This window comes from Thermobia domestica, chromosome 8, assembly GCF_964235325.1.
Source record: "Thermobia domestica chromosome 8, izTheDome1.hap1.1, whole genome shotgun sequence".
Taxonomy (NCBI): Eukaryota; Metazoa; Arthropoda; class Insecta; order Zygentoma; family Lepismatidae; genus Thermobia; species Thermobia domestica.
The window spans coordinates 273,870,717-273,897,846 of NC_137461.1; the positions used below are offsets into that span (position 1 = coordinate 273,870,717).

Here is a 27,130-nt window from a genome sequence, read left to right on the forward strand (position 1 = left end):
ATACGAGGTATAGGAGATAGAGACCTGCACGGGCCGGGCTTGGGTGGACCGACTCTGTTATTTCTTTGGGCCAGGCCGACACTGATTTCTCTTCAGGTCGGGCCGGGCTGGGACCGATTAATTGCAATTCTTTAATAATTATTGACTTTCGTTAAACGATAATTAGTTTGGCTTGGGCCGAAAAATTCGGCCTGTGCAGGTCTCTAATAGGAGACTCGAAAAATACAACGAAATATTTCAGTTTAACGTCCCACAATTATCTTTTTTAGGCTAAGGAAAAGGATCATTAAGATAAGTGAATGATGATGGAAATATTGGTGGAATGAGAGAGTGGGAGGAAACAGGAGTATCCCGAGAAAACCCATGGACACAATGTTGTTCATCACAAACTTTCTTGGTCGGGGATCGAAACAGTGAACCCCATGCAACAGAGATAAGCGCTCTACCACAGAACCACCGTGCCAGGAGACTCAGGATGCGAAATTTTGGGCGGTTCAGAGGAAATTTCCCCTCACTTAATATTATTTTGAAAGGATGTTGCCCCCACCAATAATTTACTGGGGATAAATGTAGCGACACTATTTTCAGAAATTTACAAATTTTAATTACAATGTATTTCTAATTCATTGACACATGGACTAATAATTGTGCATATTCAAACATGTGAAACTCTCTATATCGAAACATTTCAGTGCAAAGAGCTATTTTTTACATTCCTCCCCCCCCCCCTCCTTACGAGTTTTATGATCTCGTACACAGAAATTTTTATTGGGAGGTGTCCAGGCTTAGAGGGAGAGTGTCCAACACTACAATCGATTTTTAAATTTTCGTAGCTGTTATTATGCTTTTTGTCGAAAACCAGGTGGACGACCAACTTCGGAGTAAATGTCCCCAAAATTTTCACTTTCTATCATTGGCATAAACGATAGTTGAAATATTCCGAATTTGAGGTCATTTTTCGTACGACTCCATAAACGAATACATTTAAAAAAAAATAGTTTCTTTTGATTTAGCACCTTGAAATTGGTATGAAAAACGCAATTAGAAGCGTGTCAAAAGAAGCGTGGATTCACTATTGGCATAAACGGTACATTAAGGATCTGAAACTTGAGATAATTTTCCTTATGACATCATGGACAGAAAAGTTTTAAAATAGCTTCTTTGGATGCTATGCCCTCAAATTAGTATAAAAAGCAAGGATCTTATAAAATAGAGGATCTGCCCTTACAACAAAATCTTGAAGCCATACGTCACAGTTTCGCTATCCCTACTCTGCCCACTCCGCCCAATAAGATCGCAATGTTTTGAGGCAACAATCATGGCGGAAACGAAAGTAGCCAATCAGACGATGGCAGATATGAGAGTAGCCAATCAGACGTGCCGATGCTCGGTTGTGTTTTTGGCTTCATCGATTTAATAGGATGAAGATACATATGGGCAGATCCTCTATTTATAACATCCTTGATAAAAAGAGCAAATTTATCCAAGCGCGAGGACTTTTTACTAGTGATAGGAGCGCACCAAGAAATTCTTGTTGCGAGAGGTCCAAGCTTGGGAAGAAGTAGTCCAATACTTGTATTATTTATTGAACGGGTATTATTCTGCAACCGAAAAGATGATAAATAATTGTAAAACATTCCACTTGTATTTTCAGGGGGAAAAAATGATAGAACGAGATTGTTTTTATAAGAGAAAGAATCCAGATGAAGTGTAAGATCAAATTTTTATGCTCCATCAATCATTTTCCTGCTAAACAATTAGGGTATATAATTTTATTCAGAAGGTGTACAAATGTATGTTGAGTTAGAAAATTTTGGGGAGGGTTTGAACCCGGTAGATCCCCCGTGGGTGAACCCCTGCACAGAGGGTGATACAATCAGCACCACACTCTGGATGTATTACTTTTTCACCACCCTAGTTTCCACTAAGTATCCATTTTTAAAGAGACTGGGTAAATACCTGAGTCGCATTGGAATGAAAATAGAACGAAAACTAATCCCCACCCGCACCGGGGATCTCGACTGGGATTTATGTATTTGGGGCCCTGGCACTAACAAGGTTGTGTGGGCTCTACTGACTAAAAGTAACACTATTCAGTGTAAGGACAGATAAAATTTATCTAAAGATATATTTCAAATTATATTAATAGTAGTAATAGCTGTTTCCTAAGTTGTGCCATGTTTATGGATTTGCATTGGGAAGAGCTGAGACACTGGTATCGAAAGTAAGTCGTCAAGTAATGTCGTCTTGAAAAAATTAATCCATTTTTATCATAAGAGATGCCTCGTCTCGGGTCTCGCTATAAAAATTGTCTCGTCTCGTCTCATGATCAGCCCTCCCCACGTTATATTTGTATTTAGCGTGTTCTAAACTTTGTCAACATTCAAAGATTTACCTGTACACAAAAATATTGTACCGTAATTTAAAAGCTTATAAAGAAAGAGAGACATTCAGAAAGAATATGACTGAATGGAAAGTTCTAGTATTTCTGGGCTTTCGGCATCTATGGCCAATTTAGCTCGTGATGTTGATGTCCCTCGGCTAGCACACTACTCAGGGGATTGGCCAGTGGTGCCCACCCCCCCTTATGTCTATGACGCACCCCCCCCCCCAATTGTCTATCCGTAGGTGTTCTTCCATGAAAAAATAATCTTTTCGATTAATTTTACCCCCCTCATCAAACATATTTATATAGATTTTAACCCCCCCCAAATATTTCAATGACGCAGTTTGCGTCATAGCCCCCCCTTGTGGGCACCCCTGGATTGGCGAAGGAAGAAAGAAGGGAATCAGGACGGAAGGAAATAGCCTGGGTCCTTCATATTAGGTACCATTTCGGCATTTGCATGGTGTGCCCAGATAAAAAAAAACTCACTAAAAATGGCTGGCCTATTTCACACCTTTCCGACCGAGTGACCCCACCGAGAATCGAACCCGGAATCGCCAACGGCGGGAACATTGGCGACTACGCAAAGCACGACCACAAATGACTGAATTGAGTGTTTGAACATTTATTTAAACGGAATTGTACAATTAAACGTCATGCAAATTAATTGAAAATCAACTAAATCAAATCAGCCCTCTTTAAATTCTTTGTGTATGCTTTTAAATCACATCAATATTTAAATAGAAATATTAATTTCGTAATCATCTTTTCAAAACCATTCCTCATTCTAAGTGGAGGATCTGTCCCAGTGAATGTCTGGGGCTGAAAGTCCCCTTATGCCCCTTCCCTAAATCCGAGCTTGTGGGCATCAAATCAGGGCCGTTTACTTGGTACGTAGGCGTCTTACCGACCGAGCACAACTGTGGCTCTAATAGAAGAATTTATGGAATGAAAAGAGGTACGAGAAGACGGCCCGACAAAACACGCACACGATATACACACAATTACATCCACATTGTATGACCTTGGATAGAACTCGACGTTATGCTTCCAAGGTGAATGATTTAGCTGTTATCGCTATGTAATGTAAAAGTATTTCTAAAGCAATATTCGAACTCATATTTATATTATTATCACTATCATTATCCCTTAGCAGACTGACTGAAATCAGAGAAGCGTGAGAATGATTCCCGGGTTCGATTCGCGGAAGAGGAACAAAATATTTGTTATTGACCGAACATCAAGAGGAACCGGAGAGTTAGCTGAATTAAAGCCATGTTGTGCAGTAACGCACATGCAGAGCGCTCAGGACTTGTGTGAAGAGTTCCTGGTTCGCTTCTAACCAATGTGTGTGATAATGTCCCAGTGATTTTCACATAACCATCCTCCTTTTTTCATTCCTCCAATTCTTCCGTAGTCATTAAGAGTCTTCATCCCGGCGAAATTAAAATACCGCTAATTTTACAGTAATTTATGTGATATCTTCAAATAGATAAAAGATAATTTAAATATGGAACAAGAGCGCCCTAGACAATATTATTTTGCGTGAGGTACCGTTATCACAAGCCACCTAGTGGCTTTCCGTTTTCAGGTGTTTAGAAACGCGAAAATAAGTGCCGATTTTGAAAATGGATCGAAATCCAAAGCAGATAAGTGAGTCGTGATAACGGTTTCTCATGTAAAATAATATTGTCTAGGGCGCTCTTGTTCCACATTTCGATTATCTTTTATCTATTTGAAGATATCACATAATTACTGTAAAATTGGCGGTATTTTAATTTCGTCGGGATGAAGACTCTTAATATACATTTTATCATTCGCATCTTTTAGTTCACGGAAGCAAACATGAATGCCAATGAAAGATTTTCATTCTATTTTTTTTTTTTTTTCTATTTGAACTAAGAAGTATCGAAGTGAACAAAATCAAAAATAAGAACATGATGTATGTGTTGAATAACCTTTAATTATTCCCATACATCTCATTAATTAGTATACTTTGGAGGCTATAGTGTAAGGGAAGGGTAAAAGTGGATCTGAAAAGGCAGGGGGACAGTAGGTAGCGGTATAACGTCACACCGTCCCCCCACCTATATTTGCCCATTGTATTTTTTTTTAGGAACTGGGGGACGCCGTCCATATTTTGGGAAATGGGGGCACGGCCTCCTCCCGCGTTCCCCCGCACTTTTTACCCTCTGGTATAAGAGCGTTCAGTTATATTTGATATTTAATAGTAGTAGTAGTAAGGCTTATTATCCGTCCTGCTTTTCCCAGATATGTCCTGTTTTTTAGTCTATCATTTTTCACCATGTTCCGGGGGTGCACCCACTGGGGAGTCTAACGGGTTCGGAACCCCCTTCCCTAAAACTTCCTAACTCAACATACATTTGCATACTTGCTTAATAAAACTATGTTTGTTTAAAAGGGAAATAATTGATGTAGCATGAACATTTGATTTTACCAAGGATGTTATAAAATAGAGGATCTGCCCATACGTATCTTCAACATATGAAGTCAATGAAGCCAAAAAAACAAGCGAGCATCGTCTGATCCGGCACGTCTGATTGGCTACTCTCGTTTCCGCCAGGCTCAAAACATTACGATCTTAGTGGCGCTGAGTGGGCAGAGTAGGTGTGACGAAGCTGTGACGTATGGCTTCACGATTTTGTTGTATGGGCAGATCCTGTATTTTATAACATCCTTGGATTTTACACTCCGTCTGTACTATTTCTCTCATAAAAACAATCTAGTTCTATAACTTTTTTTTCTGAAAATATAAGTGGAAGTATTTTATAATTACTTATCTGATACAGAATAATAACCATTCAATATTACAAAGACGTAGTGGCTTGAAGTAATGGACCCACATTCCGAAGCTTGAACCCCCGACAAAAAATTCTGCATGCGCGCCTGCCACCCTATAACACCATAACAAATCTATGCGCAATATATTTCTGAAATTTCCAGGAATGAAGTATAAAAAAGAATGATTCGATAAAATGTTCCGTCCTCCAAACATACCACTCGGCCATGGCCTATTTTGGCCTCTACGGTCCTTACTGTACTCCGTTCAACGCTCCGTCCGCGAAAATCGGAATACGGGATCTCGAGCACAAGGGCACAGACGGCCCTAGCGACAATATAGCTTACTTGGCTATAAAGAGACACTATTATGCGTATTATCTATTCCTTCACCACTGGCAGGTCACACACTTCCCCACGCACAAAGTTCCCGATAACCTCCATTGTCAGTTAACAAGAGATTATTCCCAAACTAACAAACCCAACTTGAAAGAAGCTTGACATCAACGCAGCATCCGGGTTCGAGGACGAGTATCGGTGTTTGCACAAGAAGGTAGAAAGGCGTGAATAATAAACAGAAAAAAGCTGTCATTCACAAAGAAAGAGCTGTCACATGGCAAACTGGTTTTAACGATTCACTTGAAGCTGTAGCCATTATTGATGAGCCCCGATTGGAATACTGATAAAGTACAAGGTACTAAATAACATAAAACTCTTAGAGATGATGAATGTATGTATTCATTTAACAGAAAAAAAATAATGGAACCTATCTCAATAAACCATCACTGATATCTATATTCGAATCTCTAGGTGATTATAGCCTACCAACTAACCATAAATTCCATGGAACTAACATGGATAAACTCAATGGAACTGGGCGTAGATAAATTCAATGGAACTGAGCGCAAAAGTGAAGCAAGACATGAAAAAATAAAACAGAAAAACTAGGTTCTCAAAATTGCCAGATCAAGCCATAAAGTGACTAAACTGGTAACCCTACCATCATCCATTCTACCTATGGATGCTCTTCAATGGGGAGAATTGGTTTTGGAAAGTGTTTGAACCCCTTCCTCCTTAGGATACGCGTGGGGCATGAATTTGGACTTGAACAACATGGGGGGGGGGGGACAGTGGCTCAGTGGCAGAGTGCTCACCTATGGAGCGTAGAGTTACTGGTTCAATCTCATCTCGCGCTAAGTAGGCTTTGTGGTGGACATTCACCTGTGAATGGGTTTTCTTGGGGTTCTCCCGTTTTCTTCCACTTTCTTCACTCCACCATTTCATTCATTCTGACCAACATTGTCTTCTTTCGCCTACACAGCATATCGTGCAACGTAAAGTAAATATTTCATTTCATTAAACGCATCTGGAGTGTCACTGTTCATCTCAGCAATACTGAAAACTATGGATTAGACGTTAATGTCAATCGTTTTCGTTTTTTTTATACATCAACGTCTCCCAACTCCACCTCGTAATTATTACTTGATAGGCGATTAATTTCGACTTGAATGCCAATGGCAGTACTACTATTCACCTTAGTGACCTCGAAAACTATGGATTAGACATTAATATCAATCGTTTACGATTTTATTTTACATGTCAACACTTTCCCTCTCCATCCCGTTCCTCCGTGTTGGTAGGAGATTAGTTTAGATTGAAGTGGCATCGGGAGTGTCACTGTTCATCTCAGCGACCCTGAAAACTATAGACTGGACATTTAATATCGGTCGCTTTTTATTATTTTTATATATGACTCCTTCATCCCTTTCCGAAAATGTATTAAAAACCTAAGTTAGGCTAGGGTATATTTTTATATAATAAAAATTATTAAAATCGGTCCAGCGAGTTAGCGAGCAAACATCGCTATATTCATTCATTTTTATTTATGTAGAAATAAAAGAAAACCTTGCTGATTTTTGATCCCCTTCCATGTATTCTTTCCTGAAGAAAAAAATGTTGCTGTATCTCACATCTAATGATTCGGTGACATGAGAACCGACATTTGAATTACGAAATAACCATACAGAGTTATTCTGCTCAATTACAAAAGATTATTGATTGAAATCATATACATGGAAAGTACAAACAGAATGAAATAAAAGGAACTGTATCAATCTGATGCATTTTTATTGTGGTGACATACTTTGAGCATTTTAATTTACTAGGTGGACGCATTTTAGACAATATTTCTCCGTAATGTTAAGTTATCCAAGATTTGATACATTTTCATTTGGAATGAGTTAGCTTGATGCATTTTAGCATATTACATGGACTCACCTTAATGAATATTTATCCATCTTATACCGATTAGTGTCGATGCAGTAAAAAGGAAAAACTGCGTACTTGTACATTCGGGATTAGGATTAGCAGAGCTTGAAAAAACCACTCGCCAGTGGCCATTACTTTTCTACATTTGACGAGTAAAATCCGATCGAACAAAAACGTGCATTCAAGAATAAATAGCAGATATTACTCTTTTTTGCATTTGTAAGAGACGTGTCAATACACAAAATAATAATAATAAAAAAATGCATTGATATATATATATATATATATATATATATATATATATATATATATATATATATATATATATATATATATATATATTGTGATGCAAAGTGATTTTTGTTTATTTATGTAAACACTGTGGCTGCAAAATGGTCTGGCTAGTTGATTTTTTTGGCTGGCAAGTACTTACAAGCTAGATTTTTCAAGCTAGGATTAGGAATTAGATTTCTGGGCTTTCTGTATGTATGGCCATGTTAGCTCGTCGCGTATGAGGGATGACGTTCCTCGGCGAGCACACTATCCGAGGAAAGAGAAGGAAGAAAGGATTGCGAAGGATGGAAGCGGCCTTGGACCTATATGTTAGGTATCATCCCGGTATTTGCCCGGTATGAATGAGGAAAACCCACGAAAACCTTTCTCAGAATGGCTGGCCTAAAAAACTTTACACTTTTTTTGACCTAGTCTCTCCACCACGAATCGAACCCGGGACCGCTCGCACCGAAGACATTTGTACTGTACATTCAGGTTATCTTTTGAGCTGAATAGTTGTTTTTTACATCCTTATCCAACACCATGGTTGTGAAAGACAGGACCCATGGACGCCCGAAAAAATTTCTAGGGGGGGCATCTCGATAGTTTCTACATTACGTTTGGTATTTTTTTATTTGTATTTAAAAAATCTTACGAAATTTAACATATTTTCGTGAGCCAGGGAACCCGGCCCCCTTCGGGCGCCCATGACAGCTCATAGACCCTACTATTACTGTGGGCTCCGGTCCTGAACACATTTTACACTGACAAATTAAGAATGGAAGATAAAAAGAATTTCTGAAACGAAGTCGAGAGGTACTATCACAACATTTATCTAGCAAACCGAAAAAAAAATATTTGGCAGCATGACCTCTTACTCGCAAAATTCGAACCTAGGAGCTTCTGATTACGTAATTCCTTGCATCTCAGAACTTTTCTCTCTGACTCACGATAATGGAAACACACGTGCAAATGCTCTTTTGATACGACGGGTCTTTGATTCAATAACAGTTCACATGATTCTCTGTATCTGAACGTATCTAATGTTTTTTCTCGAATTTTCTATCCCACTTTTGGGGCCGCGGAGGTTCAGTGGTAGTCTTCACCTCTGGTGCAAGGGGTCCTTGGTTTGATCCCAGCTCGCGCCAAATGAGCTTTGTGGTGGACAAACACCGTGTGAGTGGTTTTTTTCTCGGGATTCTCCTGTTTCCTCCCACTTTCTTCATTTTACCATTCCGTTCATTTCTCATCACCGTCGTCTCCTTTAGCCTAGCCGGCATAATCCGTGGGACGTAAAACTTAAAGATTTCATTTTTTTCTCTCCCACTTTATCATTCTACTTATTCTTGCGTTATTATTAACTTTGATTGATCCGAAGGATCGCCAGTCAAATGCCGGGGTGGTAACTAACATGTAGGTTCCAGGCTGCTTCCTTCCTACCCTTTCCTAGGATAGTGCGATTGACGAAGGACGTCAGTCGTTATCCCTGTTACGTAACGGGCCAAAAAGACCACAGATACCGAAAGCCCAGAAATCTAATTCCTAATCTTAATCCCGAAGGATCTTTTAGCTTACGAAACGTCAAAAAGAAGAAGAATATGGGTCTTAAAAATTGTCTTGCAAATGTTCCAATGCCATACAACATAAGATTTGTCAGTAACGTATTCATTTAGGTACATTCACGCTTCTCGTATCTAAACAATATTCTGTTTAGAAACACGTGAAAAGAATTTTATCCACCGACAAAACACGGAAAACTGTATGCTTTGAGTAAATAACATACAACAACACTACATAGGTTAGCTAATTGTCTCTTGTGTAATAGTGCACATATTCATAACGTTGTTACTTTGTGTATAATTACAACACAGCAAAGCTATGTAGTCTTTTACAAAAGACTTCGCGACTGCAGACATTCCTGCGACACGTGGTCCATTCGCTTAGCACAGCATCGAACCGCCGATACCAAGAAAACAGTGGAACATCACATCTCGTGTGGATGGCTCATCTCGAGGATATATGAATTATGATACGTGCTTTTTACACAATGGTATCGAATAATAAAACTGTGTACTTACCTTGTTACTGATAATTATACGATGTCAGGTATCGATTGGTGGGTGAGGGAAACTGATTCACTCACCGGGTTTTGCTATATAGCACTGTACACTTTACACACACGAGGACGGATCTGCTTTGCTCCCGGCAGAACTTCACTCAGCGATTCGCTGTTCCGCTCGGCTCCTCGTTTTGGCGGGGAACGATTTCCGTCCCGGTCCCCTCCCGCGGAATACAGATTCGTCGCTCACTCCTTTTTACACAAACTGCACTTTGGCGCGACGACCAACCCTGTACTTTTGCCCCCCTTTACTCTTTCCTCTTTGCTTCCTTCCGATCTGTTCCGACAGTAACCTTCTTTTCTCCCCCCTTCCCTCTCGCACAGTCTCATTCTCGTCTACGACTATTACGACATCTAGCCGCAATCTTGGAAACTAATACGAGCGCGCACATTTCCCTCGCGTTTTTTCTTCAACATTTTTTATCTCAGTTCCCCACTCCTCAAAATCCCAAACTTCTGACATACAGCCACAAAAGTGCATCACGAATACAAAATCTGGAACGAAATACAAAGCTGATGACCTTACAACATACCCACAAAATTGCAAGAAATTGCTTTTAAATCGATCTTCTTGGAATAGCAGATTCCAACGTACAATCATTATAGCATAGACTTAGGTATGAAGTAAGCACAGAGGAATTTCAGACGCGACGACAGTGTACTAATCAGTTCATTTACCTCTGAAGTTGCGAGTTCGATCCTAGAGAGGTACCTCCATCAATGCGAGCTCTCCACTAGAAGATTTCAATGGACCTGTCTTTTGTTTCGTCACATGGCTATTTATTACTTCATGTCAGAAAGATGTGATTACCATGTATTCGTGTGGTTAAATTCCGTGACTTACATGCACGAGGCCCTGAGTTCGATTTTCGGTAGGATACAGAGTTTTCGGTGTTGATCCAACCGAGTCTATTCGAGTTCCGCCTAATACCTAATAGGCACAGAGTTCCTGTTATTAGCGAAGATAAAATACGATATACTTGCATGTTGGTAGTTCTGGATCTCATTAAAGAGATTTTAGTGTATAGGACTTCCAAATTGTTCCATCGATTTCCGCATGTTTTTTTACTTCGAAGAAAATAACAATGCACAATCATGTAATTCTAGAAATCATTAGTAAGAAAGAACTGGAATCAAATCCACAAAAAGTGACAAATTTGAAAAAGTCGGCTGTCAATTGCATTTCCAAAATTTTTTCAAATGCCAAAGTCCAAGGATGTTGCTTTTACCATTCTCAGGTTTGCAGTAAGGTTCAAAAAATACAATTAGTTCAATTACTTTATTTATCGATATGATGAGAATGTAATGAGTGCTACACAACCTCATTTTCCAGAAGACTGTGTATCAATATTTTCATTCATACTACGAAAAACACGCCGGACGTACCACAAACTCCAGACGATGAGGACAGAGTGCTACAAGACCAGAAGATGACCCAGGGAAAGAGGAGAGACTATTTTAAGAAGCTACCAACTGTGGAAAACGGAGGGAAATATACGAGGATGAAATGTTAACAGAAAGAGAAATGAAAGAAGTAAACAGGATGGAAGTGCAATTTGGAAAATAAAATATGGGAAACAATGGAGTTAATCAAATCCATGTAGAGGTTTGGAGAAGTTGGGCCAATAAGGAATAGATATCATAAGGGATTTTTACGAAACAGTTGTGGAAGCAGAAATAATACCGGGTAGATGGGGAAAAGTATACTAGTACCAATTCGTAAAGAGAAAGGTTATGTGCAAGACTGTGGAAATTACAGGGGAATTAAATGAATATCTCATGCCATGAAGATCTGGGAAATAATAGTTGAAGGAAGCATACAACAACAGATGACTGTTGGAGAGGAACAGATTGGTTTCATGGCCAAGAAGAAAAATAACTTACGTAATTTTTGCGTTGAGGCACTTGATGGAACAATATAGGGAAATACAAGCGGAGTTTTATCTCGTTTTCATAGACTTGGAAAAGGCATATGACACAGTGCCCAAACAAGAAACATGGCGATGCACGAGATAGGAGGTTCCTGGGAAACATATACGGTTGATAGGGCACATGCACGAAGGAAGAGAGACCTATGGATATAACATCAGGGATCAGCTCTCAGTAACATATGTTAAAGGGCCTGTGACACATCCATAAGGTGTCTGGGCCACAACAACCGATTTTGATGAAACTTGGTAGACTAATAGGACACTTTGCAAAACTAATGTAACTACCAGGAATTTGTCGAAAAAAACTGTAGTTTCTGAGATACAGTCAATTCATTAAAGACGACATTTGTCGTGATATCTCGGGAACGGCTCCACGGAAAACAAGCAAACTTTGCAAGCCATAGTAGATACATGATAGATTTAAAACGGAATTAAAACGAATTGTCTGCACTTGCGCAGAACTACGCATAATGCGGAAATAATTGTGCGCATGTGCATATCTCGAAAACGTGAAGACTGCGATATATTTTGCTCTTGTTTAGTTTGAACTACATGATAAGTATAACATAATGCAAGAAAAAAAAAACTAGACTCGAAGGTGAGCGTTTTTAAGCAATTGAGGTGAGATGTTGGGGTGGTCTGCCCCCGGACACTCGCAGGTGCAGACAATTCGTTTTAATTTCGTTTTAAAGTTAACATATATCTACTATGGCTTGCAAAGTTTACTTGTTCTCGGTGAAGACGTTCCCGGGATATCACGACAAATGTCATTTTTAATGAATCGACTCTATCTCAGAAACTACAGCTTTTTCTACAAATTCCTGCTAGTTACATTAGTTTCGCAAAGTGTACTATTAGTCTACCAAGTTTCATCAAAAATTGGCAGTGGTGGCCCAGACACCTTATGGATGTGTCACACAGGCCCTTTGGTAACGGGTGTAAAGCCGACGAACATAAAAAGGAAGTAGAGCTCAATGGAGTAAGTTGTTCGCAGATGATGATGTTATATGTGAAACCAGTGTTGGGAAGTTACATAACGGAAATAACGCGTTACTTTTTAAGTAACGTTTCCTAGTAACGCGTTACAAATTTTTAAGTAACGTACCTAGTTTGCGTTACATTTCGGATGAGTAACTACAATATCCAGTATGTATATTTTTTTCGGAAACAAATGTCTTTCCTGTAAGTGAACTTCTGAGGAATGAAACATGAACTGTCAGTGACCGACAGTCAGTCACCGGCGCACAAAAAAACAGACAAGATCTTAGTGCCGCTTGCTGTTTTTGGAACATGAGGACAAACTCAGGGAAATCACATGTACTGATTGCAAGCACCTGGAAGATTTTGTCATAGATTTTGACAGCTCCAAATCAATGTATTCATTCAGTAAATGAACTACGAGTGCAATGGTAGTCTATTTTACTTTGATTGTCTTTATAGAGATTGTCTGTATTGTCTTTATGAAGATGGAGAACGAAAATATTTTACCGTTCGAACATTTGAAAGAATACTTGTTCTTGGTGGACAGAATTTAAAAGTAAAGTGTCGGAAGTGCTCCGACTGGGAATATTTATCAACAGGTAGGGTGTCATAATTAACGATATACAGTAAGGTGTTAAGAGGCCTCATCACTGCGAAATTAAAATACCGCTAATTTTACAGTAATTATGTGATATCTTCAAATAGAAAAAAAGATAATCGAAAAGTGGAACAAGACCTCTCTAGACAATATTATTTTACGTGAGATACTGTTATCAAGACTCCCTTATCTGCTTTCGATTTCCAGCCATTTAGAAAATCGGCATTTATTTTCGCGTTTCTAAATAACTGTAAACGCACAGCTACTAGGTGACTCGTGACAACGATGCCTCATGCAAAATAACGTCGTCTAGGGAGGTCTTGATCCACTTTTCGATTATCTTTTATCTATTTGAAGATATCACATAATTTCTGTAAAATTAGCGGTATTTTAATTTCGCAGTGATAGGGACTCTTAATATGAATAAACTGTGTTCTGATGAGCAGGCCTACTTTATTACTAGAAAATAGTTCGTTGATGGTAGTTCTATCAGATCAGTTTGCGTATCCTAGAGTCCCGTTGATTATAGAGTTTGGAACAACTAGCTTTAAAAAGCATGTATCGATTTTAGTTACTGGCAAGTTTTGCTTCACCCCCAGTTCATGTGTTCTCATATTATTAGTTGTAGTCTAATGCTTCTCTACATCCTGTATTTTTAATTTCACATAACAATATTGTTATTATTATATAATTAGTTTAGCAGAATAATAATAAGCAAGCAGCCATTTTTTTTGAACGCAGTATGGCATTTTAGTCAGTGTTACATTATATGAAAATGTTCTTATAGCTGTCAAGTAAGAATTTGTTCTTGCATCTACATAAAGCGATTCAGAACGTGGAATAATAATAATAATAATAATAATAATAATAATAATAATAATAATAATAATAATAATAATAATAATAATGGCAGTAGTAGTAGTACGGGAAATTGAAGTAATACAATTTTTCTTTACATATTCAGTTTTGGACCTAATAGTAACACGTTACTTTCGAAGTAAGATAACAGTTACTTTTTTGAGCAAGTAACGCGTTAGTAATGCATTACATTTTAAGGGAAGTAAAGTAACTTGTAAAACGTTACATTTTTACGAGTAACTTACCAAACATTGTGTGAAACAACCAAAGATAAGGCAGAGAAGAAACTGCAGGAATGGATAAGGGTGTTGAAAGAATACATGGCACTCAACAAAGAAGATGGAAGCTTCTTACGGCTACAAGAGAAAGAAAGGGACTACTACCTACCTCAAATTTAAATCTCTTAGATCGTACCTCGACCAGGATGGTGGATTAACTAACTAACTAACTCTATGGCCTATGAAACCCGGAGGTTCAATGCCGCGTTCACAAAAGCTCTCCATTGGCTTCTATCCTTAGGTAATTGGATCCAGTTTCTACTTTGTATTCCTATCTCTGCGAGATCCATCTTAATATTGTCCTCCCTCTGCGCCTAGGTCTTCCTAATGGTCGTTTTCCGATGGGTCTTCCAATCAAGACTTTGAAAGCGTTTCTACTTTCTTCCATTCTAGCTACATGACCTGCCCACCTAAGCCTCCTAGACTTGATAATCCTAACAATGTTGGGTAAACCGTATAAATTATGTAGTTCCTCGTTATGAAGTTTCCGCCATTCCTCTTGGGTCCGAATGTTCTTTTCAGGATCTTGTTCTCAAATACTTTCAGTCTATGTTCTTTCCTCAGAGTAAGCGACCATGTTTCGCAAACATACAGAACAATGGTGGATTACATGCAAAATAAACACAGATTACAATCTACGTGGCTAAACTGAAAAAATATGAGCGGGTACTGTGTGACAAGAAGGTAAGTTGCAGTAAAGAAGGTTGCACGAGAAATTACATACCTGAGGAGAAGCATTGGATAAAAAAAATGGCTTAAGAATTACTCAAACCAAGACAGAATATTTACATTGCCCATTCAGCAAAAACGTAATTGAAAATACAAGAATATGACTGGACGAATAAGAAGTGGTAATGACGAAATGCTTGAGATCAATATTACAGGAAAGTACAAAACATATAGAAGAATATTTAAACAGCAGAATTAGTAGTGATTGAACAAAATAAAGAAAAACGGTAGGAGTATTGTGTAACCGTAGGATACCAATACGCCCTAAAAGAAAAGTTTACAAAAAAAAAAAAGTAATAAGACCTGCCGTATTATACGGAGTGGAATATTGGACGAGGAAGCAGAGAGAATAAAAAAAATAGTAGCATGTTGCGTAGATGAAGGTGCTGGTGTGGAGCGACGCGAAAAGACAGAATGAAATGATCCAAGGAATAGTCAAGTTAAAACCAGTAGTAGAAAAACTTCAGGAAAATAGAGTTTGATGGTTTGGACATGTAAGATGATCTTTGGAGTAAGCAGCTCACCGAGCACATGCTACAGAACAGAATGGGTAACAAGTGAGAGGCTGACCAAAGAAGAAGTTTGGAGATCGTGCGAAGTATATGATGCAGTGTGGTGTCATTGTGGATATGACACAAGATAGAAACACGTGAAGAGCGGCTATCTGAAAAGCAGACCTCAGTTGGCTGAGAAAACGTTTAGAAGAAGTGTTACGAGAGGTCCACGAATCGTGTGATATAACAACATTTAAACCACATTTAGCATTGGAGTATATTGTGTAATGGATGCGTGTACACTGAGAAAAAAAAATGTAGGTGGTGTACTTAAAAAGATAGGTTACATGCGTAATTCCTGTAGTTTTTGGACTTAACGTACAACAGACGTATAACTGAAAACGCATGTTTTATAATATTTTCTGTATAAGTGTTCCATCTATACGTACTTTCTGTATCAAACAATGTAGGCGGTCAGGATCTCACATACAAATGGACGTATATAACATATAGCTGACGAAGATAACATAAGTATGCATGTGATATACGGAAAACTGTTAGATGTCAGACATCCTGCAACAGCATGATGTGACACCTAAGGGCAGTGCCTATGTAGCGTACGAATAACGTATGCTCCGTACTGATTTCTATAGTAAGCAAGAGGATTCCGTATATTTGTACAATATACCGCTGTCCGGAGAACGGATTTTTCTCTGTGTATCTTTAAACATTGACAAATTCTCTTCATTATGTTTGTGCAATCACTTCACCAATTTGTATTATGAATTGTGTAACACTAAAACAATGTTCGAGATCTAAGATTTGTGTGAACTAGTGCTGCCCACCGGTAGTCGAGAAATTTCTCATCTTATCTCGAATTTAAACGAAATGAAATGAAATTTTTACGTTTCACGTACCCACGAATATACCGGTTAGGCTAAAGGAGACGGTGATGATGAGTAATGAATGAAATGGTGGAATGAAGAAAATGGGAGGAAACGGGAGAACCCCGAGAAAACCCACGCACAAGGTGTTTGTCCACCACAAAGTTCACTTGGTGGGGGCTGGGATCGAACCCGGGACCCCAAGCACCAGAGGTGAACACTCTACCACTGAGCCACCGCGGCCCCGAGAAATAAATGAAATGGTGGAATGAAGAAAGTGGAAGGAAACGGGAGAATCCCGAGAAAACCCACGCACACAGTCTTTGTCCACCACACAAAGCTCACTTGGCGTGAGTAGGGATCGAACCAAGGACCTCCTGTTCCGGAGGAGAACGCTCTACCACTGAATCACCGCGGCCCTTGTCTAGAATTTAAATATACATTTTCCGTTTCGTGGGCAACACTATTGTTCATGTAGACCTTTCAAATAGTATTTTTTTTTTCACTTAGATATTGATTCCACGATCTCATTGAACCTATAAGAACAGTTGTGATAATTGCGCTCTATAACTAAGGATCAAGGTATTAAATTGCGCAAATGACGATGTAACAGGAAATAGGCCTGGGTTGCTTTTATTTGTTGTTACAGTAGAATTTTGCTATAGCAAGCTTTGTTTGCGGAAACGTTTATTATAATAAATCATCCAATATTGCGTAAAAATCACTAAAACTTCACTGTGCCCAATGAGGCACATGCTTTTACACGTGTCATGTATTTAATTCAATGTTTATGGCATTACTTCTTTAACTTTCTAATAACTAATAATAATTAGAATTCACTAATTACATACAAAAAGTGTAGAATGTTTTGTATTTTGCGATTGAATTAAAATTATCATAATAGGCAATATACCAATGTAAAGCACAGTATTATAGAATGTTTTATATTAAAAGAATGTAGTTAATGGGACAATTGACTGGTTTTGTGTTACGCTTTTACGAAGTGTCAATCATCTGAAGGTTCGAACCACGTCCTAATATGATTCCCGTGCAACTAGGACCTTCGTCTGGTGGGACAAACTAGTGTAGTGGTTTAGATCATTGGAGTCACGTTCGTGTGATCCCGGATTCGATTCCAAGCCGGTAATTTCCAATTTCCATCAAGCGTCCTGAGGCAAACTGAGGAGTCACGTGAATAAATGAGACGGTCACTAGGTCTAGAAATTCCTGATATGCCCGTTAAGAGACAGGGCGACGAAGCGCGCTGATTATGTATTGATAGTTACGTTGGACGTAGTTCAGCCAAAGGGCGCCAATCCTGGGTGACCGGGGCCCCCAAAAACTCATGTGGGCCCCCAATTTTGGCATAATTTGAATGCAATTTGTCTTAAAATCCTCATATATATATCCCTTCTGCATCTTAACGCCCCCACCCCAATTTACAGAGAAATCGACGCCCTTGGTTCAGACGATCGCTAACAGATGGCGTTAGAGTCGCTCAGGCCCATAAAGGGCTGTTTAGTTTTGTAGTGATACATTAGCATTTCTCAAACTTATTTCAATTGGGGACCACTGTATTGGACAGACTGTTCTATGGACCATCCTGCTCTTCCTGCTGTTTGGCAAGTAAATTAATCACTTTTTGTTTTGAGCAAATACTAGTATACAGACTCTTTTAACCGCCCTCTCATTAACCGTCAATTTTCCAAGAAATAAGTAACTTTCGTTCTCAGCAGTGTTCGATATTCGACAAGAATATAGGCCTTTCATACAACAATAAACACATTAAGTAAACAGTTACGTTTTAGTCTTGACATTGTTTCGAAACCGTAAACAAACATACACTATAAATAAAACTCTAGTAAAGACAGTAGATGGGATCACGCGAAATAGGTATGGGATATGGGTGGCTATCGTTAATGTCAACGTTATCCGTTAAGATGTTAACGGATTAATTCCATTAATTTACTCGGTCGAGATAATTTCCCTAGCTTTCAATTGGAAAGAAAGAACTAAAAATTCGCTTATATGTATGGGGTATGGGATATAGATAACCACCGTTAAACTGGCCGTTATTCGTTAATACGTTAACGGACTGACTCCGTTAACGAACTTGGGTGAGCAAATTGCTCTTGCCACCTATTGCAAAAATTTTTTAAAAATGCTTACACGTATAGGATTCAATAGATTGACACCGTTAAAATCGTCCATATCCGTTACGACCAGTGATGAAAATTTTCCGATTCATAAAAACATACTCCACTTATTCCTACATCGTTGTTTAGTCGTGATGTGAGGTGGAAAATTTTCTTCTATATTTTTCCGGAAAATTTTCCGTTCTAAACAAATGGTTAAAAAGTGAAAGATCGTTTAAAGAATCTGAAACTTTTCATGGCTCAGACAACTTTCAGTTAGGGCTGTTCCGATAATCGAGTAATCGATAAGAATTCGATAAAATTTCAAAACCGTTTCATCGATAAAGAATTTTAATTTTATCGAATTATCGAACTTTCGAGACTCTCGAAATGATCGACTCTCGAAATGTTCTACACTCCCGAAATGTTCGAGGCACTCGAAATGTTATAAACATTAGACAACTTCGAGGCACTCGAACTGTTCGAGAGTCTCGAATTGTTTGAAAGCAGTAAATACAGAAATATATCAATATGATCGCATTTGTCGAGTCGCTTCAATATTTTGAAAAGTTCGGGATTATCGGAGTGTTCGGCAGAAACAATGTATTCGAAGTTATCATAGTTGTATATAATATGTTTTAAATATATGCAGGGTGTTCATTTTAAAACTTCTCTCCTTAGCGATGAAGTGAAGGAAAAGTTTTTTCCCCACAGATCTGTACAAGGTTTAAGCAGTCTGTCAGAAGAGAGAAAGAGGAAGAGAAAACATGTATCACCGAAATTGAATTGGAATCCAAGACACCATTAGCCTACTAATAGTCACTTTGCCGATTGCGCCAATAACGGGGCAGGCAGATAAATAATTTTAGATATGATTTCGACAAATACAACTTTGCAATAACTCATCAGATGAAAAAAGTTGTTTGACTAGTTTGGCTGCAAGAAGGAATCATTGGGGAGGTGAAGGAACAGAACTGTCCATCACTACTTTTGATAATACCCGAAACTTCGATAATACTCGAAATGTCGATAATACCCGAAACTTCGATAATACTCAAAATGTCGATAATACCCGAAACTTCGATAATACTCGAAATGTCGATAATACCCGAAACTTCGATAGTACTCGAACTTTAGATAATATCCGAAACTTCGATAATACTCGAAATATCGATAATACTCGAAATTTCGATAATACCCGAAACTTCGATAATTTCAAATACTCGAACGGTGTCGAGTAACCGATAACAACTCGATAAATTTTCACTCCCGAAGTTCGATAGGTCCTCAGCCTTATAGAACACCCCTACTTTCAGTACTATGTAGGAACAAGTGAAACAATTTTTCATGAATCGAAATATTTTCTGTCTTCTATGGGAAAATTGAAAAACTTTTTGAGAGTCGAAAAACTTTCATCATTTTTAAGCAAAAAGTGAAACAGCTTTTTTGAATCGGAAAGTTTTATTGCTCTGTAAAAACAAGTGAAAGGAATTTTCATGGATCAAAAAATTTTCATTGCGATGTAGAAACAAGTGGAAAAATTTTCATAAGCCGGACAGTTTTAGATATTATATATAGTGATGTTAAGTGCAAAATTTTCTACTATATTTAACTGCACAATGGGATATAAAATTCAATTCCTGTAGAGGAAAATTAGACAGCAAAAATTATAATTTTCGAATTAGCTTTCGGGAACCAGAAAATTTTCTAATATTTCAAGTTGGGAAGTAAAAATGTATATTATATATATATATATATATATATATATATATATATATATATATATATATATAATATACAGGATGTTAATGAACTACACCGACAAACTTTAAGAGGTGATTCCTCACATCAAAATAAGAGAAAATGTTCATATGGATCTATGGCGAAAAGTGCATATTTTCAGAGCTAGGGCTGTCCAAAATCTCGAAAATGCCAAATTTCAAGAGGCCCTATTTCGAATTCGAGAGACTGTGTGTGGATGGTGGTACTTATCAGCGTAAAGGAAGTCATGCATACGCAATCCAAAAATGCATATTTCATTAATGTTCAATGGGTGTACAAAGTATTAGCAGTTGCTAGAAAGTCGAAATTTCGTACATCTCCTCCTCCTCCTCTTGAACTCAAGTTTCTTTCTTTCTTTCTTTTCTTTACTTTTTCTTAGAATTCCTGCAGGGTGAAATTCCCAGACCTTCCATCAACCGAATTTTAAGATATGCTCTGACCGGTTTTACGTGCCGCACCCTGTATATATATATATATATATATATATATATATATATATATATATATACAGGGTGCGGCACGTAAAACCGGCCCGTCGTAATATTCTGGTATATTGTGTTTTTGGCAACACTTAAATAATCTACCTTCCTACTAAGAGATGGCGTGTCGAGGTCGGGTCGACTTACGTGACCTGCAGCAGTCACGTGCAGCCGCAGCCAGTGAAACTTGTCGAAACCAGTTGAGAAAAAGGCCTCGTTGTGTTAAGCCGGGTGAGAGTCAGTGTGTGATAATGCCGTATTCGATACCCGAGCGTGTTGCCATTGTTGAAGGGTTCATTCTCACTGGATCTTTTGTGAAAACAAAGAATTTGTTTCGGGAGAAATTTCCAGGACGTTCTGTGCCAGCAAAAAGCACCATTCAGAAATTGATTGAAAAATGGCGGCGTACAGGATCGGTTCAAAATGCTCCCAGGAACAGACGACCATCTGCCTGCACACCTGAATTAAAGATGCAGGTGGAGGAGATAATAACAAGAAGTCCTCGAAAGTCAACCAGGAGACTGAGTCAACAGGTTCATGCGAGTGAGAGAAGTTGCAGACGTGTTTTAAGGGGACTGAAGTTAAAACCGTACCGGATAAGTGTTGTGCAAGAACTGAAGGAGCCTGACCTGCAGGAGAGGGTGCATTTCTGTTCATGGCTATTGAGCAATGTTGCCAGTGGTTTCTTGGATCCACTAACGCTCATCATGAGTGACGAGGCGTGGTTCCACCTGTCTGGGTACGTAAATTCCCAAAACAACCGGTATTGGTTGACAGAAAATCCACACGCAATCCACCAGGTACCCTTGCATGATGAGAAGATTGGTGTTTGGTGTGCCATTTCCGCCACACGCGTTATTGGGCCCATATTCTTTGAGACGACAGTGAACATTGACGTGTATATGGGAATCCTGGAGGAGTTTTATACACATTTGACCGAAGAGGAGCGTCAGTTATGTTACTTTCAGCAGGACGGTGCAACATGCCACACATCAGCTGCATCATTGTCCCTTGTGCATGAGATGTTCACACCAGAGAGGACAATCAGCAAAGGCTTATGGCCTCCTCGGTCACCAGACTTGTCCATGTGTGACTTTTACTTATGGGGACTGTAAAAGGGAAGAGTATACGAAACAAATCCACACACAATTGAAGAACTCAAGACCAGGATTCAGGATGTCACCAATAGCATTACAACACAAGAACTGACAAGGGTATATATGAATCTCCTCAATCGTGCTCACATGTGTGTTGAAGTGGTCGGAGGACACTTTCAGCACCTGCTGTGAAGGCTGCTGTGAAGGTGAGTAGTCATATTCAATACATTACATTTCATTTTATGTGTTCACTTTACGGGCCAGTTTTACGTGCCGCACCCTGTATATCTATCTATCTATATCTATATCTATCTATCTATCTATCTATATCTATATATATATATATATATATATATATATATATATATATATATATATATATATATATATATATCAGGGATGCAAATAAACACTCGCCCGGGGCTTCATGGGTGAGAGCGAGTATTTAATATCATACCGAAGCAAAATAAATGATTTCTATTGTGGGATGTAGGCTAGTAAAATCCCTGATATATATATTGATTCAATGTCCGAGGTACAGATTCATTTTCATTTTATTCCTCTATTGCAAACCAGTAGTTATACATGTACTACTTCAAGTTTGAGTATTCAATTCGTGTAACTTGGAAGTCTACCGTAATTCCTCACTGTAAAAAGAAACTCACTTGTTTTAAAATGTATTTTGCTTCAGAGACATCATAACCCACAAACATTATATTGAGTGATTATTAATTAAACGCCATCTACGTAATTGCTACTTAATGTTTACGCTATATTAATTATGGAAATATGAACAGCTGTTGATTTAATTTTAAGTAGTTTCGTAATTAGTTATTGCAGTTTGAAGAGAGTGCTCAAGAGTTAACTATTTTCCTGAAACCATTGCCCTTAACCTACTTAATCATAACAGCTAGCTCACAGTATAAATATAACACGTAACACACTGATTCCGAATATAATGTACTGTAGATAGTTAAATGACATTTGCGTAAGATAGGCTGATATAATGCAGATATATTTCTGTTGTGTAACTAACCTTCTGCTGTTTCTACCTTGAATTCTCTTTTGTGACCGATCTATTCAATTATTCTGTGATGTTAAGTAAGTTTAATTGCACAAAATTTCTTGGGATTCATTTCTGTGTAGGATCACAGTAGTAATAATGACATAGTAATTCTGTTTCTGCTCAGATTAAACCGTCATATAACGAAGAAACACAAAAACTTGGTTGATTTTTTTTTCTTAACTTTTTGTCGCCAAGGAGGCTATATAGAACTAAATGCAGAGTTTAACCTTTAGACGCCCGCCAGGGATTTTAACAAAATTATAGACTCTTGCGTTGAGGGCTCTGATGACCACCCTAATTATCACAGAGCCATGATTCATACACCGTTGGAAAGTCTATAGGCCACAGATTCCAACGAGGTAAAATTCGTGCAATTCCCGTCATATTCGTAGAAGAAGAAACACAAAAAATCATAAACAATATGAAAAATGATTTTGTGGGGCCCTGGCAACCCATGCAGTCATCCTACGCTGACAAAATGATGCTAATGTGTACGCTACAACCTACAAGTCCATATACAGGTTATTATCATGTAGGAAACTACTTCATTGCTTCACATACCAAGTTTTATGGATGTACCACAAAGAGGGGAGGAATGGCCCCCAAACCCTGATGAAAAATTAAATGAACTTCACCCTCTCTCCCTCAGCCGTGGTACTCCCACGTACATAAAACGCATACTGGCGGAAAGCTTCATTCCTCAGGAATACATTGGAACCAAATCATCTTTCTAGCTTAATTAGGGGCTGAGCTATTGGCGTTTGTCGTAAATATAAATGTAATTTATGTCGAAAAACTGAATCTCCAAAAATTAGCCAACCTTGCCCCCTCCCCACTCCTCCCATATAAGCAAGAAGTACAAATACAGGATATTAGCATGTAATGGGATACTTTATTGCTTCACACACCAATTTTTATTATTGTATCCCCAAGGGGGAATGTCCCACCCCGCAAAAAACACGATCTTTACCCTCCTCGACCCGCCATGGTACCTCTCACATACCGTACGTAAAGCGCACACAGGCGGAAAGCTGAATCCTTCAGAAACACATTGGTATCAAAACCATCTTCGTACCTTAATTAAGGACTGAGCTATTGAGGTTTAAAGCCCCGACGCAGCAGTTGTGTTAATGGGCGTTTAAAGTAGGGATGGTACCGAGACGAGACCGAGACGGATTTTTTATATCCGAGACGAGACCGAGACTGTACAAAGTCTCGTCTCGTCTCGATACCATCCCTAGTTTAAAGGTTAAACTGAGGCTTGAAGCACAGTACTGTGTACTCTTTCCCTCGAGATGAAAAATATATATTGTAAGGATCCCCACAACACAAAATATTACAATATATTTATATCCGAGATGACACATTTCTTAAGTCTCGTGGTCGTGGGCAATACAAGTTCACCAAAGTCTTTGATATCAAACACTGTTTCTGTGTTAGCTGGTTCATAGTATAAACACTATAAACTGATAAAATGATTGTACGAGGACAATGAAATGCATTTATCAACATTTAAAAATGCGTAAGTCATTACGCAATACACTGTAGTAGTAAATATGATTTAAATGTTTGTCACATCATAAATAATAAATTAAAAGAACGTTAAACAAATTCTTGTAACGTTCGGATGTTACATACTATCAACTTTGAATGAGTGTACCGTACACTTGAACATTAACTTAGATACTGTAGAAACTATGTATTTTCAGTGCTGTGCCGTGAAAATCAGCGCCCAGAGCGAGAGTATACGACGGCGCCCCCGTGCATATGAGTGAGGTCCACAGACCAACCTCAAAGCGCCACCATGGTTGGCGCGAACCATATGAAAATTTTCAAAAATAAATCCTGCTTTTTCTTGATTTCGAACAAATTTTATTACTTTTTTTCCTTCCATTTTATATAGGGCCTATGTGCAGGCTTGTACACATGCATTTTCCTAGGAAAGCTGACCATGGTCAAATTAAATATTAGATTTAAAAATACTGCTGTTAATCTAAAATATCCCAAGAAAATTTTCCTCTCTTTTTTTCTTCTTTTCTTCTTTTATTTCCTTTTTCCTCTTGAATTTTGTGCGCCCTTACTTCGGCGCCCGGGGCCGTCGCCCCGCTCCCCCATACTATGTTAAATATTTACCGTTTATATGCCTTTTAGCATCTTCATTTATTAACAGTCAGTAGCGGCTCCTGAGGGAAGTCACATTGATAAAAATAAATAACATTTATCGCTTCAAACCAAGAAGAAAATGTACATACAACTTTCTGAAGCTGTATAAAAGCGTTAGTCATTTGGTGCGTTTTCTTCCCTTAGTTTACAGCCATAAAATTTAAATTGTTACCGACGTAACTTCTATCAGAGGCTACCGCTATGCCATTACTCGCTACTAGAGATGCAAAAAAGCCGGCTTTTTTGAATCGATGTTCTTTTTTTCACATAAAAAGCCGGCTTTTTTGGGAAAAAAAACGAGAATTTTGGAAATTTTGGCTTTTTTCATTTTCATGATTTTTCTATCTAAATAGCTTTCTTATAGTATATTCTATAGTTAGATAAGAATTCCATGACTTGAACGCCATATTTCGCTCTAAAATTCACCATCAAGATGGATGGAGCACATGTTTTACGAATTAAAGCTAACATGAAGAATGTACTATTTGAGCTCAATTTTAGAGGCTATTTAACTTTATTTTAACTTTTCAGTTATCGACATTTTTTTCTTCTCGGGATCATTTCAGTTTGTCGTCTGTGTTTCATTTCTAAGAGCTTAGTACTCTAGTTTTTAGCGCAAAAGAAACTTACGTTTTTCTATATATCCGTCAAAGCGTACGTTTTTCAATTTATCCGTCTAACCGTACTTCCACATTTCTGTTATACTGTAGCTGTGCAACGATTTAGCAATGATTTTCCGGATACAACCTTGAATACTAATTTATACAATCAGTAGCGGATTTAGAAACGTACTTTGGGACGGGTTTCTCTGATTGTTTCATTTTCTAAAATGTCTTAATTTTATTTGGGAGGAGCTTGAAGTTTATGAGTACAGGCATAACTAATACTGTATTTCGTTTCGTTTATATATTTAGCGATAATCTTCCGGATACAACCTTGAAGATCATTTTATACTGAGAATCAGTGGCGGATTTAGAAAAGTATTTTGGGAGGTTTTTTTCTTACTAATGTTTAGTTTTTCTAAACATTCGTAATTTTTATTTGACGGGAGCTTAAAGTTTATGAGTAAAGGCATAATTAATAGATATTTCGTTTGTTTTAGACATTCCGTAATTTTGGGGAACAGGTTTCAGTCCGAAAGACCGCCCCCCTAACCTTCGCAAAACCGTCACTGCTGGTAATTAGTAATAATAACGATTTAAAAACAATAAGAAATGAAGTCGGCCAACTCACAGTACACGCACTATTTCTATTTCATAGATGGAATGAAGAAAAGTTTTGTCAGAATGGTCGAATGCTGAATTGAATCCGGACTTCCCGATAGAAGCGCAAAAGCTCCACTCAGTCATGTTTGTTGTGCAGTTGTATTTATCTTAACTTAAATATATTCCGTAGTCCTTTTTTTTTTTTTTTTTTGTTATTGGTGGGGTGGGAAGAGTTCCATAATGATATGAAGGGTGTGAGCCAAGAACATGGTAACTAACAAATTTTGAATTGCTGAGTTATGCAGCACCAGATAGACAGCAACGCATACCGCTTCGTTTAATCCCTCATGTATAGTCTTATGTGAAAAATCAGTTTTCCGACTTTCAAAATGGATTGTGCAGCAGAAAATTTCTAATTTCTTAAAATAGTAAAATTGTGGGTTACCATGTTCTTACCTCACACCCTTCATATGTTGAATACCTCTTGTTAAAAATACAGAAAACCTGAGGACTGAGTAAACCGTGATGGTGCTAATATAAAACTGTAGAATTTCAAGAATATACAAAACCAAAAGCTCTAGATGTGCAGCCTTTAAGTGTCTCAT

The 27,130-nt window shown here is 38.2% G+C and overlaps 1 protein-coding gene across 2 annotated transcripts in view; it reads right to left on the reverse strand.

The window, feature by feature from the left end:
- Window positions 1-27,130, reverse strand: part of NaPi-III (Na[+]-dependent inorganic phosphate cotransporter type III) — a 495,622-nt gene that overhangs the window by 292,688 nt on the left and 175,804 nt on the right. The window contains exon 1 of one of the 2 annotated variants that reach the window (XM_081769822.1): window positions 9,805-10,111. The exons of the other annotated variant lie outside the window; for it this stretch is intronic. The gene's annotated coding sequence lies outside the window, so the exon portion shown is untranslated. Of the gene's footprint in view, window positions 1-9,804; window positions 10,112-27,130 lie in introns of those variants that run through there. 2 annotated transcript variants of the gene reach the window in all.